This window comes from Pyrgilauda ruficollis, unplaced genomic scaffold (genome assembly GCF_017590135.1).
Source record: "Pyrgilauda ruficollis isolate IOZ18807 unplaced genomic scaffold, ASM1759013v1 scaffold68, whole genome shotgun sequence".
In the NCBI taxonomy this organism is placed as follows: Eukaryota; Metazoa; Chordata; class Aves; order Passeriformes; family Passeridae; genus Pyrgilauda; species Pyrgilauda ruficollis.
Window position 1 is genome coordinate 2,075,567 of NW_024528599.1, and position 20,265 is coordinate 2,095,831.

The following is a 20,265-nucleotide window of genomic DNA, read 5'->3' on the forward strand; positions in this document are numbered from 1 at the left end:
TTCTGCAAGGCCGGCAATGACTTAAGTGAAACTCAGTGGGAATGAATGAGCTATATCAGTGTACACAAAACATACAGAATATTAACAGTATTTCAGCATTGTTTCTTGAATGTAGAAAAGGATTTCAGAAGTGTCATAGAAGGAACAAGAAGCAGGAGGGAACTCATGCTCCTCTATGCTTAGCTCTAATGCCTGTCCACATCTTTGGTGAAGCTACTAACTGATAGATGATGTATTTGAACTCCACTTTACTTTTGTACTTCATTACATTCCTTCCTGTGATTTATGTGTTATGTGTTGAAATATTTTGAGGTTTTAAGTAGGTGGGCAGACAAGCACGTGAATGAATGAGAAAATGTTGGAACATTGGATCTTGGTAGATGATTAATGCTGGATTTTCTATTCTTTCTAAAAACTAGTTAGACTTGTTCTTTATCTTCCTACATGTAGGAGTGTGCATAAAGCAATCCTTGACATTTTCTTTGCAAATTTTTTAAAAGTGGTGACATAAAATGTAACTTTCTTAAACTGGGAGCATGTAATAGTCCATATTGATTCTGCTAAAACGAAGCTCAGAATAAACACGATTGCACTGCAGTCTCATGTGTAAGGGAGTAGATTTTGACTTTTATCCTGTGTAGTGTAATTCCTGTGCCTGTACTTCAACAGTTGCTGCACTTAGGCAGACACAGCCTAAGCAAGTACTGCCCATGGCTGTCAGTTGTGCTCACTCAAAGTAGCACTGTCAGGCTAGAAGAGTTATGCAGAGGAAAGCCTCAGAGAAGGTTTTTTGGTGTTTCTGAACACAACACCAGAAAACTCCTGCAGACCTCCAGAGTCCAGGAACTGTGCCCAGTAGCACAACTACTACAGAAAATTTCACTTTTTCCACAGACCCTGGTGTGTGGATAAACCTGATTGATCTTATTGCAGTGTGAGAGCACTACTGTGTCTTTGGAGTCTCACCTATTTAGGTCTTGGATAAAAACTGCCAAGTATTGTTTGAAGTTAATAGATGTTTTACCTCTCAGCAGTGGGAAATGTGTTCTGGAAACTGCATCAAAGTTTAGGAGGGCATGAATAGAGAGAAAAGGGTAAGCCAAGCAAGGGGTGTGCTTTCCTAAGTGACATTTTTTTCAAAAAGGAAACATCATTCTCCTGTCACAGATTTCTGAAGGCAGTTGATGCTCTTAGTATCACTTGTCTTAACGTGGCTTGTAGAGATATCCATAAAAGGTGGTAGGTGCTTGAGGGTAGACATGAAAGAAGAGTTTTACCTGCTGCTTTAGAAGCCTTAGAAGGAGGGTGGTGGGCTGGTCCCTGGAAACAAAAAAAAAAAAAAATCCTTCCATTTGTCAACCATTTGGACCCATTTTTAGAGTAGTGCTGCAGTTGATAACATTCTCTGTGTCAGTATGAGGGGGACAAGCAATTTAAAAACACTCGAAGGAAGTTTGTATTTGAGCAGTCACGGCTTCTGGGGTCAGAATGAGAAAACCTTGTGATTCTGTAGAACTACTTTTTAACCCTGTGGAAGTCACAAAGACATATGAGAATGCAGGTTATTATATATTTTGTTGTCATGGTGAGATCTTCAGGCATGATATGGATGAACAAGTTACTAGAGTACAAGCTGGGGTGTGGACTTAGAGCTAACTAGCTGCTGTCAGGCAGCTCCTGGTAGTGGGCTGCTCTTAGTCTTGGTTGCATGCAAGATAATTTATTGCACCTTAGCTGAGGGCAAGACAATCACAGGCTTGAGAAGCTCAGCATCTATTGGATGTGCCAGCCAAGATTATCCTGCCCCAAAGTCCCAGTAGACTCTTGATCTAGGATTGTGTATCAGATCACATATAACACACCTACATGATCAGACTCTTCAAAACAAACTATGCTTTTTCATTTAGTAAATTGGTGTCTTCAAATAAGTGTCAGCAGGTGAGGAAGAGCAGGAATGGTGGCTGAAGAAAAGAGAAACAGCCTGTGAAACAAGGACTGTTGTCCACAATTTTCTTTCCAAGCTCTGTGCCCTAACTGCTAAGTGCAGAGATTTTTACACTCTCCTCTCTGCTATGAATCCAGCATTGTTGTTTCTACTGGAACGGATGGACTGATTGCATATTTATCCTGGTTCTTGGACAAAGTTTTACAGCCTGGGCAGACTCTGGCCTAGTTTAAAGTGAGTTTGGATATGTCTGCATCATTCCTGTGGGCGTAACCTCACTGGTTTCTGCTGGGCCTTGCTTCTGGTTTGCATGAAGCATGAGAATGCAGCTCCAGACTTGTCACACACTTTCATGTGGGAAACTTTCAGTTTGTTCTTGAAGTCATCACAAGCTCATTATGAATCCCTTAAAAATAGACGGCCTTCCTACTTCCAAATGCTGTTATGAAATTAAACAAAATAACAAAGCGGCATAGAGTTAAAAAAACAAGTCACCAAACTACATTCCTTTTGTACTTTAAAAATCCACGTATTTTAAATCTATTGTTGCAGGGGCTTCATTCCTGTGTGTAAAACAAAACCCTGGGCAAAAAGATTCTGATTTTGTTTGGAATGCTCAGGAGTTCCAGTAATGCTGTTGAAAAGGGTGTCAGCAATACAGCTTGCAAGCAAACAGATGAGTGTAAATTCCCTCATAAATACAAATTTGTACGTATTTCTTTTGTTTACTAAGTAAGCTACCAGCACAATTAAAAACTGGAAGTATGGAATGAATTAAGACCAAAGCTTTGTCTTGAAGCTGAGCAGGGACTGAGCCCTGGCCTGTGGGTGCTGTGAGGCACTGCAGCTGTGTGCTGGGCAGTGTTGCTGAAAAGCAAGCCAGCGACTGTGTGTCAGCATCCTATTTCTTCTGGCACACAGCACTCTGATAATTCTGGGAAATGTCTTCTGGGAAAACTTCCCTTAATACTCTCATTCTGAATCCACTAGTACAATGCTATTAGAAGAAGGCTAAATTTACTTTAATGGTTGTTTTATTAACATAATGAAAAAGAACTTAGAGATTTTGAAAATGTCATACAAATATCATGATTTCTATTATTCATTGGTCATATCCTGGCTCAGATGTTAACTCTGGAGATCAGTGACTAGGAATATCATGAAGGAAACAGGATTTCCACAAAAATATATCAAAAGTATATAGTAAATATACTTTTTCTATTTTTAATTTAAAACTTCAAAGAAACTTTAAACTCAGGCAACAGTGTTCATCTTAGAGGGATCAACCCCATCTATGCAACAAAGTGCCATCAAAATGTCCTGAAAAAGAACAGTCTTCTTCCAGAAACGCATTTGCTTAGGTATAAGTAATTTTACCATCTTTTTGCATAAATCAGTCATGTGTAGGCCACAAATCCTTGTAGGATGTGTAGGCCAGAAGCAGTTGCTCAGGATATGACAAATTTTGTCTCCTATGTGTACAACAAAATTAGCCTATCTTTGTCAATGTGTTATACTATAAGCAGCATAAACAGAAAACAGAATCAAACCAAGTTTTGGTGGCTTTTGTTTAGGTGGCTCAGACCCTAGTGGAGATATATATATATATACACCATATACCCTGGTTATCATCCAATCATCCACCTCCCAGTTCCACCATTTAAGGAAATAGTGTGAGCCTTCTTATTACAATTTAATGTGCCCAAGTCAGAGTATATGCATTTTATATCTCTGCCCTAGTAATAAAAATTTCATGGGGTACATTCTATGACTTCGCAAGGTGAGAACTTGATTTGATTTCCACTCTAAAGACTAAAGGAAGGTTTGCCAACACTTCAAATACTGAGGTTTGCATCCAAAAGGTCCTCTAGTTTTTAATTATATTATGAGTTAACATGTCACCAGGCAGTTCAGCAATTATAATTGTGATAGCAGAATAGAAAAGTGCATGAAAGTCACCAGGGCTCTTTAAATTGCTGCCAATAGAAAAAGAAATAAGGAAGACAAATGCAATCTTAACAATTTTTAATTGATAAAATGAAAGTAAGTTTTGCTCCAGGCAATGGGCATCAAAGATCATGGATTTGAAAAATCTTAGAAACTCTTCTCAATAAATAGGAGTTGCTTTTCTTATGCCACTTTCTGAGTGTCCTGTAACATTTCACTGGTGCTGATTTTCAGATGCAGAGGATCTCTGGAGTTACCTTTGGGCAGTGACAGTCTTCCTGTCTGGCTGCTCCCTCCCAAGCTGCTCCTGTACTGAGCTAAGCCGCCACACTCAGGCTGCTGCAGCCTCCTCAGACATCAGAGTACATCCTCATGCTGAGCATTTTGGCAGTGCTTTGTTGCACTGACCAGGCTGGTCCCTCTGAAATGGGCACCACTGGCTCAGTTTAAAGATATTTTGTACCAGTGAAGCTGTATTCACGATATGCCTTGTGCTGGTAAAACAAGGTTACCTTCACCCCCTTCTTCCATGCTCCAACCTTCCTGAAACCTAGTGCCGAGGTAGCTGCAGTTCTTGGAGACACAGATATGAAAGAGAGACAGTATTTATTAGAAACACTTGAGCAAAGTAAACAGATTCACTGAGCTGAAGTCAGGCCTAAGGTTACTTAATGCCAAAGCCTAGCTGGATTATTGATCTGTGCTGCTGAAATTTGGCCAATTGTTTATCTAGTTGCCTATATGGAGATACATGTTAACAACTGAAAAAGGCTCTCATTATAAATCAAATTCTCAGACTTAACTGCTCATCTCTGGGTACTGAGAACTGAACAGTTCTTTTATTTTTGAAAACTTCTGGTCACACTTTTACTTATGAATGATTAGCTCTCTTCCACATTCTTTTGTGTCCTTAATGCCTTCTCCTGTGGAGCAAAACCTGTGTCTGGGTTTTGTAGCTGTGCCAAAATACAGTCAAGACAAAGAACTCAGCCCAAACATAGAGCTGTTCTGTTGCCAGATAATGTGAGCAGTAAAGAACAAAAGGTTTTCTAAGAGGTTGAGCTGATTCATTAATTTTTTTCCTTCACATCTATACCATAGGGGATTACATAGCTTTTGTGAGTTCTGCTGCAGTGTTTTCTTCTTTCAAAGCTTTTCCATCCCCAGCAGGGTGATGCAGAGCATGCCACGGGTAGGGGCAGCTGGGGGATCTGTGTTTATGCAGAGTGGCGTGCCACTCAGTCCCACTTCCCCAGTTTTGCTGTGCCTTTAATGGAAAGTTAGGCAGAGGCAGAAGGAAACTGCCATTAACAAATGTTGGTCCAAATGCTTCTTGATCATAAGTTCAGGCTAACTTCCTCTAATCTTGCTGAAATAACAGGGCTCTGAGCCATGGAGGGGTTTGGTCTGTGTCCATGGGAGTTTCTGGAAGATGCTTACATTCCTAGTGGATTTTGTTGTTTTTAAGTAGTCATGGTTCAGAGGAGGAAAAAGTGCTGCACACCCACCACAGAAGATTCATATCATGTATTGTGTGTTTTCACAGTGCTTGCCAGCCCTGGTGTGTTGGCTGAAGGCATTTGCTGACTCCTCTTTGGCCAAGGGTTTATAAGCTACAGCTGAAGGTTTTTAAACACTCCTGGCTGTAATGTGTTGGATCACAAGGGTGATGGCTCAGGGCTGCCTCTTGTGTGTCCATAACTCTTCCTTTTCTGCAAGCCTGGCTTTATTTGCAAAACTCCTTCCACAGGCACCTCTGAAGGCTGCTAAGCTCTCAGAGCAAACACTTCCCTGAGGGTTTTGAGGGGTTCTTTTGAAGAGGAGCCAGGATCAGCTGTGTCATGCAAGTAGATGTTAATGAGGAGAAATTCACTGACCTTAGAAGCAGGGCATCACGAAGTTGTTCTAAGGGACCATATGCTGGGATCCTTGCAGGAGTCTTGTTAAGTTGATTAACAGTCAGAAAGATTTTCTGTGGGGATGAGGAATATAATTATGTCAGGCTGTGGGCTTAACTGCAGAGACATAATGAAACTAACATTTTGAATCACAATAGTGTTGTCTTTTCTTCTGTAAAAAAATTACTATTTACTAAAACATTTAATGATAAAAAAAGTGGAAAAACCCCTTAAGATCTATTTTTTCAGTGTAATGATGGGTCAAAAAAAACCATTTTAATCTTAGAATATTATTTTTAAACCTGGAGAGTATAAACAGAAAAGTGTATAAGGTGATTGATCTTTTTTTAAGTAAGCATGGTCTTTACATTTGGTTTTGATTTCTTTTTAAAAAGAGAAGAAATTATAAGAAACTTTTCCCTTCTACATATTCCGTAAATTTTTTAACTCAGTGTCTATATGCTGAATAATTTTCATATAAATACAAATGGAAAAGGCTTTGTTCTTGTTGTCTTTTCTATCTTTTGTCACCATAAAACTTGAATAAACCTCTTATCCTTTCTCTATCCCTGCACTAGTAGCAACAATCAATCTTTTTATGGTTATCCAGGCAGTTTAATTTATCTTTCCTGTCCTTCCCAGTTGCCCAAGCAGACCAATAATCTTTTGTTTACTTGAACTTCGTGTCCTTCTGGACTCTGTGAAGGCAACAGTCTCGGGACAGAGTCCAAGGCAAAAGAGCTAAATTGACCCTGTTGCATGACAACCCCATTCAGAAGTTCACAGTTTAATTAACTATTTCTCTTGCCTAAGAGCCATTGTCAAGCTCCAGTACCCAAACTGGAAGGAAAAATGTTCAGAGTTATGTATTCCTTCAGACCAAAGCCAAGTTCAGAGACACCAGAGAGCAGGAAGCCCAAGGAAAAACTGAGACTGTTTTGGGGACAGTGAGCTGTTCTGGGGTCTCCATGGGAAGCCTGTCTCCATTTCCCTGCCTGTTGGCCCAGTACCAGTCTTTACTAAGCTCCAAGCCTCCAGATTTAGGCAGAAGCAGTGGAGCAGCTGGGAAGGAAGCTGTGGGAGTGCTGGTGGTACCAGTTAGGCTCAGCTCCAGCCTTCTGCTGCTCACAGGTGTGTGCAAGCCTGAGTCATCATCCTTACCCACAACCTGGCCACAGCTGGAATTTGGGACATACCAAGGCAACTGATAAGTTAAAAAAGGTGGTGGTAGGTTAAGTTGTCAGCTGACGCCTGCAAGGGTCACTGAGCTTTGCCTCTGCACAGGATCATTGAACAGGGATCAATGCTTTTGTTGGAATTGGGGATGCAAAAACATAGCTACAGATGAGGAGGGATTACAGTGAATGACATGGGTTTAGCTCAGCCTCACTGACAGTCCTTTTGCAACCCAAGCTCTTCTAGAAAAACTCTCCAAACCTGAGCTATGAATCCAACCTTAAACCAAACTCTGACTCCAGCTTTAGCCAAGAATTTAGCGTTAGTGTGACTGAAGTTTTATCAGACTAATAGAAAAGCTGTTATTCTGCAGGTTAATTTGTTTGTTTGTTTTTCAAAATTATTTATGGAAAGCCTCAATAATAATAGTACAGTCAAAACTATTATACACACATGATGTAGGCTCTCCCCCTTTCCTCTGGTGTCCCACTCACTCTTTCACTGTTCCTGTGGGCCAGTGGCTTCAGCCTGGAGGCAGTGGGTATGGGCAGGCAACAGCATTCAGAATTCTTTAATGGGATAAGTATGGTGAGGGTGGTGGTGGTTTTTCCTCCTCCTCCTCTAGGATCCATACTCATATTTCCCAACATCTTTTGTGCTCTTTTCTTCCTTCATTGGTCTGAAGTATCTGAATTTACTATATATGGTACACTTTAGCTATGTTACAGACTTGTTATTTTCTTTTTTTTTTCCCTTTTTTTTTTTTTTTTTTTTTTAAAGTTTCATTACTCCTAAGATGGGTTTTGTTCAGCTTCCAAGTCAGCACTTCTGTTGCTCACCACTGGTGTGCTGGTAATAGCCCTGCAGTGCTCAGCATCAGCCCTGTCTCCAACATCCCGTGCCTGTACTCCTCTACAGCATTTCTTAGGAGCCCACCTTTGCAGCCTTTTCTCTCATACCAGGCCTGCATTGCATCATTCTGCAAAGATTGTAAAAGTTTCACACTCCACACAAGAGCTGCATGTTGCTACTCTCTGTATAAAAGCCATGGTTAACCTTTGGAAGGCAAGCGATGCAAGTTCAGTGTAGCTACTTGGTCATTAGAAAAATGCCTGTTAAAGCAACAAATCAAACCAAGTAAAAGGAAAGCCTTGTGCAGGTCTAGGCAAATTCAGGCAAAGCAAAACTTCCATCCCAAAGCTCTAGAGAGCCAAAGCAAAGCCTTGTGTCCTGTTACCTGCAGGAGCTGTGCTGGATTTAAGGGGCTGCAACCCACAGGGTGTGCTGGACAATCCATTTTTTAAACCTGGGTACTCACACTGTCCTGAAAAATTATCCCAAACCTAATCCTGGTCTAGGCATCCTATGTAGCCTTAAGTGGTGAAATGTTTTGATACTAATTACAGAGAGCAGGCCACAGTTCAGCCCAGCGAACCCTGGCCAGCTCAGTCACCTTCCTGCACTGGGCTTTGCAGGGTCTGATACCCAGCTTAAGCCCATGGCTCCACATGCACGTGTCCTCAGGTTCTTCCTGGAGCTCCACCATACTCTTGAGATGAGCCCCTGACCCAGCACACCATCCCCCATGGAATGGTTGCTGTGGGAGCCCTCGCAAGAGAGCGACTCCAGGCTTGTCCAGAGACCCCTGCAGGTGTCAGCCTGGGCAGCCCCTGGTGCCTTCTCAAGAGCCTCGAGTCATGGCTCTGTGACCTCATCCCTTGTCCTGTCCTTGGCACTGGGGCAGTGGCCTCTCACCATGGTGGAGGTCCTGCCTGAAGCCAGACCTTCAGTGTAGCCTCAGGTCCATACTTGAAGCCCGAGCCCTTTTGGCTCTCCTGTGTCAGAAGCCACCAAATCATGGTGTCCTCAAAGGGAGGCAGAGAGGGCTGGAGCTGTTTTGAAAAATGCTGCCCTCTGTCAGAGGTAGCAAGATGAATTTTGTTCTGGCAATACCAGATAATGCTCTTTTCTCTCTGTTTTGGCCTAAGTTCAGCATGGGTCATGTGCTGGGATCCCCTTGCCATGTCAACTTTGTAAAGAAGCGTGGGATCCTTTCTAAGTTTTATGACCAAGTTTTTGCAGACAATAAATTTTAATACGGTTGGGCAAGAGGGAAAAATTCATTAATTTCATAACAATCTTAGCCATTGTTTTAGTAACTTGTATTCTTAACTTTATCCCATTTAATTTCTTGATCAACCCAATTTCTAAGTGGGGGATATTTTGGTAAGATTATGACTGATGCTGCATTTGTGGTTTTAGCTTTAGGAAGCTAGAGACTGAGCATAGAACAAATGTTTTGGTGGGTCATGGCTGCTTTCTGATATCCCAAGAGGAAAGTGGAATGGAATCAGCTTGAGGACAGTATGGCAGAGACTGAGCTAGGGCTGGGGTTGGGTTCAGATGAAGTGCTGCTTTTATTCAGGTAAATAAGAAATGAGGTCTTGTTAAAGGACGGATTTAGGATCAGGCTTCTCACTGCAGTGATGTGTTAATGTGCTGATATTCTGCCTGGAAGGCAGGACAAGAGAAGCTGATTGCAATTCTGCTCCACAAGAGGCCCAGGCTAGCAGAGAGAAGCCAGCTGGGGTTACAGAAGTGACTTCCCTGGTTTGTGGTCATCTCATCATGAAGCTGTCTCACTTGACCACTGCTCCATGGGGTGAGCATGGAGTGAGCACTCCATGGAGTGCTGTGTCAGTGGGCAGTGACCTCCTTGGATATGCTCACTCTCTGCAGGTAGTCTGGCTGCTGCTGTGGGTGTAGTGCCACCCACACCCCCTGAGATGAGCAGAGCTGCCTGGACTAGGTCTGTGCAGTAGGGCCTGGGCCTTAATCCTGTTTTTTTTTTTTCCTGCTGCTGATGTGCTGTTGCTGAGGGTGTCAGAAGCCAGACAAAAGTACTGCCCAATGTCCAAAACTAAAAGTCCTAAAAACCATGCCTAAGTGTTGCCTCTAAGTATCCACAAAAGGCCTTTCCCATCTGACTTAAGTTTTCTGAATGACTGCAGTACCATCTATATGTGCTTCCAGAGAATTCGCAGGAACTAACCAGGCTTAGAAGATTGACACCTTGATTATAGGGACCATAAAATAGATGTTCTTCTGTGTAAAGTCTCTGAGGGCATGATCTGGAATGACCTTAGTATAAATTTGGCTGAACTTGGTATAAACTTGGCTGAACTTTTCTTCTAAGGGAAGAGAGAGAGGAAAAGGAAGGAGGAGTCTGGGGAAATCCCTCATTTAGGGAAAAATGCTCTAAATCATACAGCTGATCCCAATAGCTCTGAAAGACATGGATGGGTGGATTTAGCCCCATTCTGCTGGAGGTGTCAGCTTTGTGCCAGGTTGGTATATAGCCCAGTTGCCTGATCAGCACATTAATACAAGCCCATCTCCATAGGTGAGAATTTTGCAGTGGCCGTGACTGTGATGGATAAAGAATGGAGACAGGACAATGTTTCCATGGGCTCAGCAATCTTCACTGGCGAACAGAAGGACCTTTAGCAGGATCAAGAACATCTGAAATTACTTTGACATAAGTTACAGCAGCCTTTGTTTTCCAGTCTATCCTATATTTTACTTGGATCCTACCTATCTGAAAAAATTAACATAGCTATTCAATATTTTGTGTGTTTAAAACATTGCCTGTGCTAGTTTTCTCTCAAAACAATTATATTTTTAGGTAATTATATTTTTTAATGTAAAGTATCAACATTTTGCATAGCTTTCCAAAATAAATGTGGAACTGATCAAATGCCACATTTTTAAACTTACCTTGAACCAAACATATATTTTCACCAATTGATTTTATTATTTTGCTTACTAATAACTCTAAGGTGGTGAAAAAGACTTTTTTTCCTAGGTAATTTATTAAAAAGCTTAACTAATTACTTTTATTGCTCTCTGAAAAGGTTCATCGTTGAAAAAGTCCAAAAGAGTTCAGTCCTGCCAATAAAACTTTGGACTGTTTGATTGCCAGAATCTATTAATCAGTAAACAAAGTGTTTTAGAGTCTGTGAGTGGGAGAGAACGTAAAAGGAAACACCTTGATACAATTTTAAGTTCAACCCTTAAATTGCCTACAATGTAATTAATTTTTTCTCCTAAGGGGAAAAATACCTATGATTTTTTGTGATATTAGGGCTAGAGTAAAACACTGGAATTGAAAAAGCAAAATCAATCATCAGAGCAGTAGGTCATAATTGAAGCCCAGGTCTGGGTCTAGTGAACGGAATGAAGTGTTTATGCTTTTACATGATCCCTTCCACTAGTGTCCTTCATTTATTTTGCAGATAAACCCCAAAAGGTTAAGTCCTTGAGCTGTCTTTGCTCTAGATCTAAGCTACTTGTTTGTTATGGAAAGAGCAGATATATCTCCATCCTTGGAGATAATCAGAACTTGACTAGATGTGACCCTGAGCGATCCGATCTAATTTTAACATTGACTCTAACTTCAAGGTTGGCCCTGCTTTGAGCAGGGATCAGACTAGATGAGATCAGGAGGATCCTTCTGACTGAGGTATTTCTATGATTTGTGTACATGTCTACATGTGTATGCAAACAATACTGAAAGAGGTTACGCCTTGGCTCCAGGCTAAGGATATAAGTTTCATACTGAAAGCATCACTATGAAATTTGCTGTATGGCACATTGGCGAAATCAGTAAGTAGAGAAAATTATTTATTTTGCTATTCCAAAGCATTTACATTTTAAATTCTAAAGCATTAAAAGCAATTAAATCAGCTACAGAGCAGCCAAGCCATGTGAGTAAAGGGCCACTATTCTAAGATTTCTGCAAGTTCAATTTCTTTTTCCCAAGATACTTATTTTTTGGAGGGAAAAAAATCTAGAAACAGTCCTGAATTCTTTTTTTTTATTATTATTTTTTATTTCTCACTCCAAAACAGGTAAATTTAGAAGTCCTGCCTGCCTGCACAGCAAAAAGTGACCTGCAGCAACAAGACAGAGGTGGTGGCCTAAGACAGTGTGGAGGCAGGTTGTTGGTGTCTCCACCAGTGTGACTTGATCAGCTGTTGCTGGTTACCTGATTCCAATCTCCCTGGCTTTTTTTTCCCTCCCTCTATTCCTGTTCTCCTTCATCTTGTTCTTCTTTCTGCTAGTTGCTGTTATCTAGGAATAGAACCTAAGACCCATCTAAGCCATTTTTAAATGGTTATAATATGTCTGCTGAAGTATTTGTTCATAGGCGATGAAACACCATCAGGAGAAAAAGCCCCCTAGGACACATGATGTATTACTGCATGTTGGTTTTTCAACATGCAAACACAGAGCTACTCCAGCTTTTTGGAACAGAATAAGAAATTTTGAAAGTTGGATGGATTTTGACAGCTGCTCAAAACTAGAATTACAGCAAGCGTTTCTTCGGTCTGATCTCTGAGGGTTTAATGAGGCTTAGGTTCAGGCAGTCATCTGTGAAGCCTGAAAATTTTGTAATCTAATCCTCAACTGCATTCAAAGAAAGTTGTGTAAGAAGATGAAAATCACTTTGCAGTGGGTTAAAGGAACAATATAATTGGGAAATTATATAGAAGCCTGATCAGAGCTTAGGGTGATCCCAGTATAAATCAATGTAACCTTGTGTCAATCCAAAGATGTGTTCAATCTTTCAGCATCTGAGTAGGATGCCAGAGTAGCAAAGCAGTTACTGGTGTGTAGTACTGCAACAGAGAGGAAAGCAAAGCAAATAAAAAACCCTGAAAGTGTGGATGAAAAAGTAAGGATTTGTCTATCGAGAAATCATTCAGAAATCTCTTTATTATTTCTTTCACTCTCAGCATCAAGTTCAGGGTTTGAAGTATCTTTATAATTTGATTAAATATTTGAAGGGTAAGGAACACAGAACTATTTAAAAATTAAAAATAGTAAGAACTGAATTGTGGCAACTCTTCCATAAAAAATGAGTATTTGACTGAATACCTAATTAATGCCAGATACATATACAATACCTATTTCTGTAGTGCTTCAGCTCAAAAGGTCACTGTAAAAACAGTGTAAATGGTGTTTCTGGAGACAGAAATCAAAATTATCTTGAAATTAAACATTTACACTAGAAATTCTCTCATTGACTTACTTTGACTTCTACCAAATTAAGTCAAGGGTAAAATGTACTATAAATCCCAAAGAGACAGCACTGAAAATCAGGTTTGCTCCCTTGTTAGCATTTCTCTTTCATTTCTGTCTTTCTCCTAGGGATGTAGATCACCCTCAGGGATGTGAGGGCTGGAGCAGGGCCTGGGGCAGGTGCTGACTTTTGCATCCCAGCTGAAACCTGTTGCACATTTTGCAACTCTAGAGAACAGTGTGCCTACCAGCATTGCTGAGAAGAGCACTGTAATGGTTTCCCTCTAGTGATGAAATATGTCAACTACAGATTATTATATATTTCTAAAGTCCTGGCACAGTACAAATAGTTGTTTCTTCCTTCTTTTGAACAGGCACTTTGGGAGGGGAAGAAAAGAGAATCAGAAGCTTATTGTTGTCTGGAAGTCTATTGAAGTCAAAGTGAAAATAACAGTACTCTCTACCATGAAAAAAAGTCCCAGCAATCAAACAAACCAAACAAACCAATCAGAAAAAAAAAAAAAAAAAAAAAGGCAAAACAAACCCAAACCACCCAAACAAAACAAAACAAAATAAAACAAAAAAACACCCAAAAACAAAACCAGAAAAAACCCAACCCCAAAACAAAACAAACCTGCACATCAACCATCAAAAAAATCTACCCTCAAAGTAACTCTTTAAAATCAGAAACAAAGTTTTGCAATAAATACTACATTTAGTTTGGTATTCTGGATAGAAAATGGCTACCTCTTAAATTGAGTATCATACCTAGGAAAAAAATGCCTTAACCAACCTTTATTATTTTCTAAAGAACCGTCACTTTTGGCATCACAAGTCTGTATTATTCCCCCTGAATAATTATGAAATTATTGGCTATTGTCAAATGAATTTGGCTGTGGGAAAAGGTTTTGGAAGTACTAAATTTGACACTATTTGTAAAAATAACTAGATAGTTACAAAGGAAAATTCATTAAAGAATGCCCTGAAGGGCATCAGAGCACTAGTAGAGACTGTATGGACACAGAATGCCTGTGGGAGGCTGACATGGAGAGAACCCAGCCACACTTTCACTGGTGTCTCACACCAGATTAGAGAGCAGGTAATTTACACTTAGCTCAAGGTGATTTTCTTGGCCACAAGAAGATGTGGCACTTTGAGAGCAGAGGGGAACAAGGTTATAATTAAAAAATGTTGAGAGATTTGATATAGGGATGACTTTTATCACAGTGATAAAAGAGAAGTGGTACAGTTGGGCAGGAGTCGCTGTGTACTGTCACTGTACAGGGGAGGATCAGAGGACATTTGGGAACTGCAGGTCCAACTGTGCTGCAGTGACATCCCAAGGATATGAAGTGGTGGAAGAGCCTGCATGGGTGGTTGTGGAGCTAAACCAGCCAAAGTTGTTCAGGTTAAGCAGTTTATTTTTACATGTAATTTTCCCTGGCCTTGATGCAGCACCTAGACTCACTGACCTCTTTAGGTCTTTTACTGCCTTATGGCTGCACAAATTATATTTCCTGGGGTTAAATCCTAAAGTTTGCTGCCTGAGGATGAGGTGATGGCATTGGGATCACAGAGTTTTTCATGAAAACAGTCAATCAAAAATGAAAGTAAGGAAATGTGGCCTCTCTAATCCTGGTTAATCTGACAAATGCAGAGGACTGAGTGATTACATGATTTGGTACCAAAATTTTTAATGAGTTATTAATTAGTCACAATTTATTAAAGTTGAAACACTGGATAGACAGCCTGGTTTGCATAAATGGCTTGTACCCTGGTTAAAACCACTTTCTTATACGTTATCCTTAATTTTGCCGGAAAGGCTTGATGCAAAGTGCCAAAGTGAGGTGAAAGGTGGCAAATTTTTGGTTGATCCTAACTTGTATGTCACTCACCTCTGACAACCCCTGCCCTGTGTCTGTGTCCATCAGACCTAAGTTATGGGGACAAGGAGGGGCAGAAAGGATAAGATGAAAGAAAGGATGCTTTCAAATAGTCATTGGGGACATGCTAATCATAGTTTTGGAAGGTTGCATTGCAACCTCCCTTACCAATGTGCAGCTTTGGTAAGGGAGGTTCATGCCCAATGTGTCCAGCTTTTTGGAGGGGGGGTGCACGGGTGAAATTTGGTGTGTGTGTGAGATGACCAATAATAGTTTAGGCATCCTGGTATTGATGATCCCCAGTTTTTCAAGATTGTACTGGACAAAGCCAGCAGGATCTAAGTCTGACCTCAGGACTGTGGGCAGGAGGTTGGGCTGAGATCTCCTGAATGGTGCTGTGAGCCTGGGGCCAAGCACTGGGCTGCTCTGCAAGTACCTCCAGGTAACATTGTTTGTATACTTTATCTTCCTCTCTCTTATCCTTTCCTTTTTGCTTTCTTGATCACCTTTTAACTTCCCTTTTACATCCCTTTTCCCACTTCCCCCCTTCTCCACTCAGATAAACAGCCTTCTCCAGATCACTTTTTCCTCACTGTTTCCTCACTGCTCCCAGTTTTCTGCATCCCACCTCAACTTTGCTATTGGTGACATCCTCAGCCTTGGAGGGCATTACTGAAGTGGATCCCCAGGTCCTGGGAGACACGATGTGCCTAAAAGTCCAGCACAACCTTCAGCTGTCACGTCTTCCCCTTGCTCACACACCTTCCCCTCAGTCCCCTGTGAAACTCAGTTTCTCCACTGTCATCTGTCACCACCAGCAATTTCTCCACGTCCTGCTGAGAGAGATGGCATCAGCTCAGGCCAGGGACCAGCTGTCTCCCTGCAGTCATTAGAAATCATCTCATTTCTTCCCTCCAGCTTGCTCCTGCCTCTCCCTCTGCCCCCATCTTCTTCCACACACATTTTACTCTTTATTTAATGTGGTTTTCTTCACAGAATGTTCAGCATGTGCAGAAAGGCAGTGTAAACAAATATTTAAAGAGGTGGAGGAAGGAAGGACATTATAGTTGCCAGATACTCTGCATATCCTGTGTACTGTGGTCATCACAATTGGAAAAAACCCCCACCATGCTGTTAATTTTAAATTTCAGTCTCAGTGGTCATGAGATAGCTATGTGAACATGTAACACTCATAGCAAAAATATCTCCCAAAGCTAGAAGGCTGCAGAATTGGAAAAATAATCAGCATCACTTTAGCAAGACCTGCAAATCACTAAATATTTGAACAAGTTTCTCTGAGAATTTTAATTATATTTAAAGAGCAATTCTTCTTTTGCACATGACAGCAAGAATGGTGTCTTCTGTGTCAGTAAATTTGCATCTAGGCTATATTTGAAATAAATTATGCATATTTTAGAAATTAAAATAAATTATTTCTTTGTTTTAGAGTTGTAAGCAATACAATACTGATGTAAAAAAACCCACCTATAATTAGATCTTTTACCTTCCCTCTAATGAGATCACATCTCTAAATGTTAATTTTGGATATATTGCCAATACAAAATTTAAGGTCACCTGACTTTTTTTCAACAGCACATTAGCTATGTATCTTCTCAGTTTTACTTGAAGTGACTGGGGATTTTTGTCTTAAAAAATCCCTACTGTAGGCAAGACCCATAACCCAAGGTGCTCACAACAAATTATTTTTCTACTGCAAGTGCACTTGGGACAAGAATCGATGGTATTTGTAATCAGGAAGCCAGTCAAAAAACCTCAAGCCACTTCACAGTTTTCAGTACAGTTTAAATGGCTTAATAATGAGTAGGATACAATTGTTGCTGTTGAAAAATGGAAACCTTTTCTCCTGTGGGAACTTAATTAATGAAGACTAAAAAAAAAAAAAAATTAAAAAAAAAAAAACAACAAAACCCCCCTAATTTGACAGCTCTCTGGCAGGCTTTGCAGGGCTGGCTATGTAAGAACTGTTTGACCTGCTGTAAACTCAGCAGATCCAAAACTCATCTGAGAGACAGGGTAGGTACCAAGCTTCATTCTCACACTTGCTTAAAACCTATCTGTTCAAACTTACATCTTCAAGTACATATATACCCTCATTTAAAAAAATAAAAAATTGAAGTAGATTTTGGCCAAATTAACTTTTTTACTGAATGGTATCCAAAATATCTATTTTGGTACTTTGTAGTTACCTTTCTGTAACTACATCTATGCAATGCTGCATGATTTCAGTCTCTTTAAGGCAAGAACTGTTCTCCTATAGACATTTTTACTTAAGGCATGCAGTAGCCTTCCTTAAACCAGGAAAGTTGGATCAACTCCTAAGTACTTTACAGCTTTACATTACAGCAGCGAGATGTCAAAGCAGCTTTGCTTGGCACATTGATTAACTCCTGTGTCAGGGAACAAGAACAGACCACAAAAGCTTTAGATAAGTACAAGAAGAAAGCTGTTAAATGTGTTCAGTGGATATTTATTTACCTGTGTCAGAGTACTACAAGGCAAGGCATACACAGCTGTAAAAACCAGCAGCTCCAATAGATGAGTAGCGTGTCACTGCATGTCACGCTACTCAGGAATCAGAGATGTTTTGGAGACGGGTGAACACATCACAAATGTTTTGGAGGAGAGTATAAAACACTACCATGCTGAAATTTCCCAAAAGCATTAATCATCAGCTAAGGTTTAGGATCCAAAGTGCTTCTCATCTAAACTCATGCCTGCTAATTAGGCTGAGAAAGGGGGCAGAGTCCATGAGGCAAGCACCAAGCGCTCTTATGGCAAAAGAAAGGGGCTATTAATTTTCTGCTAGTAATAGACAAAGGAATACGTTTCCATGCTCCAAACTATCAAATCAATCATGTACAAAAGGAGGCCAGCAATTCTTCTTCTTTGGGACTTGTTCTCTTCTAAAACTGTCATCCCAGGCCTTGGCAGGAGCTCAAAACGAACTAGGACAAGCCATCACCTCCCAGGGACACGGATCAGAAAAATGCCACCAAACTTTCTTTCCAGTATGGCAGCAGATACTGCAGCAGGTCAGTCACACAAATGGCCAGTTTATAAGCTGCTGATCAATATGAGCTAACGGCAATTTTGGGAGAGTGTTCTCTCTAAAACCCAGGGGGAAAACAGTCTGTACTTCCAGATGAAAAATATTTAAAGTAACAGCAATAAAAATACATGTAGGGTTTTGTAACAAGAATGAGTTGCCCTTAATACTGGTACCTCATTTTCATACATATAAAGCTTTTTTGTAAACATTTTTTACCATAGCAGAAGTCGACATCCTAGATGAAACCAAGGCAAGCAGTGAGATTGCTGACATTTGCAGAAGACAGATCTTGATGTCTGTTCCACACTGTGTACATTCTCTGTGGAGAAGGTACAGAACAGCACCGTTGTTGTGCAGTTCTCTTCAAGTTCTGCAGGAAATCTCTCTTGCAGCCTTGGAAGAGGCTTATTTTACAATATTGCCATGGCCTTTGCTATTGCAGCTGATGATCTACTGACTAGTTTTAAATGAATAAAATTTAAAAACAAGAAGTTCTTTCCCTATTAAACACGGCAGTTAATAATATGGTATGTGATGACAAATTTTGTAAGGGTAATTTTGGGTGAAAGATAATTTGCCTGCATTCAGAGGTTGTTTAACAACTTTCCCTCTGATAATAAAAAATATTTTTTCTTTACATTCTAATTAAATAATTTCCAGTGACTTTCTACTTGTACATAAGAATCCTCCAGCATTTCTCTGCCCTTGTTTATTAGTTTCTTCAGGAAAAAGATGATCCTGTTTTACATCTCTGGAAAGAACCTAACTAACCTAACTGTTGTTTATAAACAATCTGCAAATATTTCACTTACAACACACTTCCCTTTCATTTATTTTCATTTACCATTTGTTTGGTATTGGCAGAGGTGGCTGTGGGTGTGGGATGTGTTAGCTTCAGATGACTTTCATAACAGTAGTCTGTCTCCCCCATGACTTCTCATGTCCAGAAGCAGTTTGCAATATCAGGGTACAGTGGAAGCTGAAAGGGTGGGTGTGCACCCACTGGCTTTTCATACCATTTTGCTATGCTTTTTCTGTTGTGCAAGCATAGCAAAAGGTCTCTGGGTTTAAAATTCTTGGCAACCTGTGCAGCTAAATACACACTGAGAACAGATGCTCAGAAGAGACTGAGTAATTGCTGTGACTTTGCCTGCAAAGCAGAGAAGTGGGGTATGGAGATGAGTATGATAACCTGATGTGTGCATGGGCAAGTCCCACGCATTTCCAGATTTTGTTGTGGGGCTACACATCCCAGTGAGTGCACAGATGTGTTGGGTAGCTTTGTATATGTTTCTCTGACACAGCTCTGTTGCACTGACCTTGTGCTGTCCTGTGGGTGCTTTACCTATAAATATGAGTTTAGCAAATAGAGGTCTAAGCACTGAGGTCAAAGGCAGTATGGACAAGAGAGCAAAAGTCAGTAATGAAACTATGACAGGTTGTAGCAGTGGTGATTTGAATCACAGAATTCAGGTAGTCTGGTCCATGAATTTCGGAAACTGTAGATTGTCCTCCCTGCACTGTGCAAAAGTGACAGGTCCCATACAGGGTCAGCATGGGCTTTTGGGCAAAGCTGAAGCAAAGCTGTTGAGCACAGTTTCTGTGGGTGCTGATCACTTCTTAAACTGAAGTAAATTTTTTTAAACAGAGCTTTTGTCTATACAGTATGAAGCGCTTGTAGACTGAGGGAGCATGGTATGGGACCTGAGCCAGAACATGCTGTTTCAAATGTCTCAACTATTGCAGATACCTCCCCAGTACCATGCTGTAAAGATATATCCTCAGTTTTTCATGCTGCCACAATAATCCTGGAGGTATATGCTTTCAGCACATGTGTCTTGTGTTCAAATCCCCATTTGAGTGTACAGTAGTGGGACTGACTAGTTTCAGTACCTGTTTGTTGCAACTTTCTGCACGAATATGTTTCAGTGAAACATCAATTTACATTTGCTAAACACTCTGCTCCTGTGCTCTAGTAGCAAAGCTAAGCAATTCCTACAAGTGTTTAATCATAGAGGGGTAGGGTATTCCCAGGTACTACTTTGAAAAATAAACATAACACATTAGCCACAATTGTAAATAAAATATTGAAATGTATGGTATAAAACTAATCAGATGCCTGTTCAGCAATTTGTAGTGTTGAGTTTTCATTTATCATAACTGCCAGGCAGAAGTTGAGGTGAAAAAGCTAATCTGGGTGAGCCCCTTAGTAATGAACCCCTTTACAATATTCCTTTTTATAATGCTGTCACCTAATAAGCT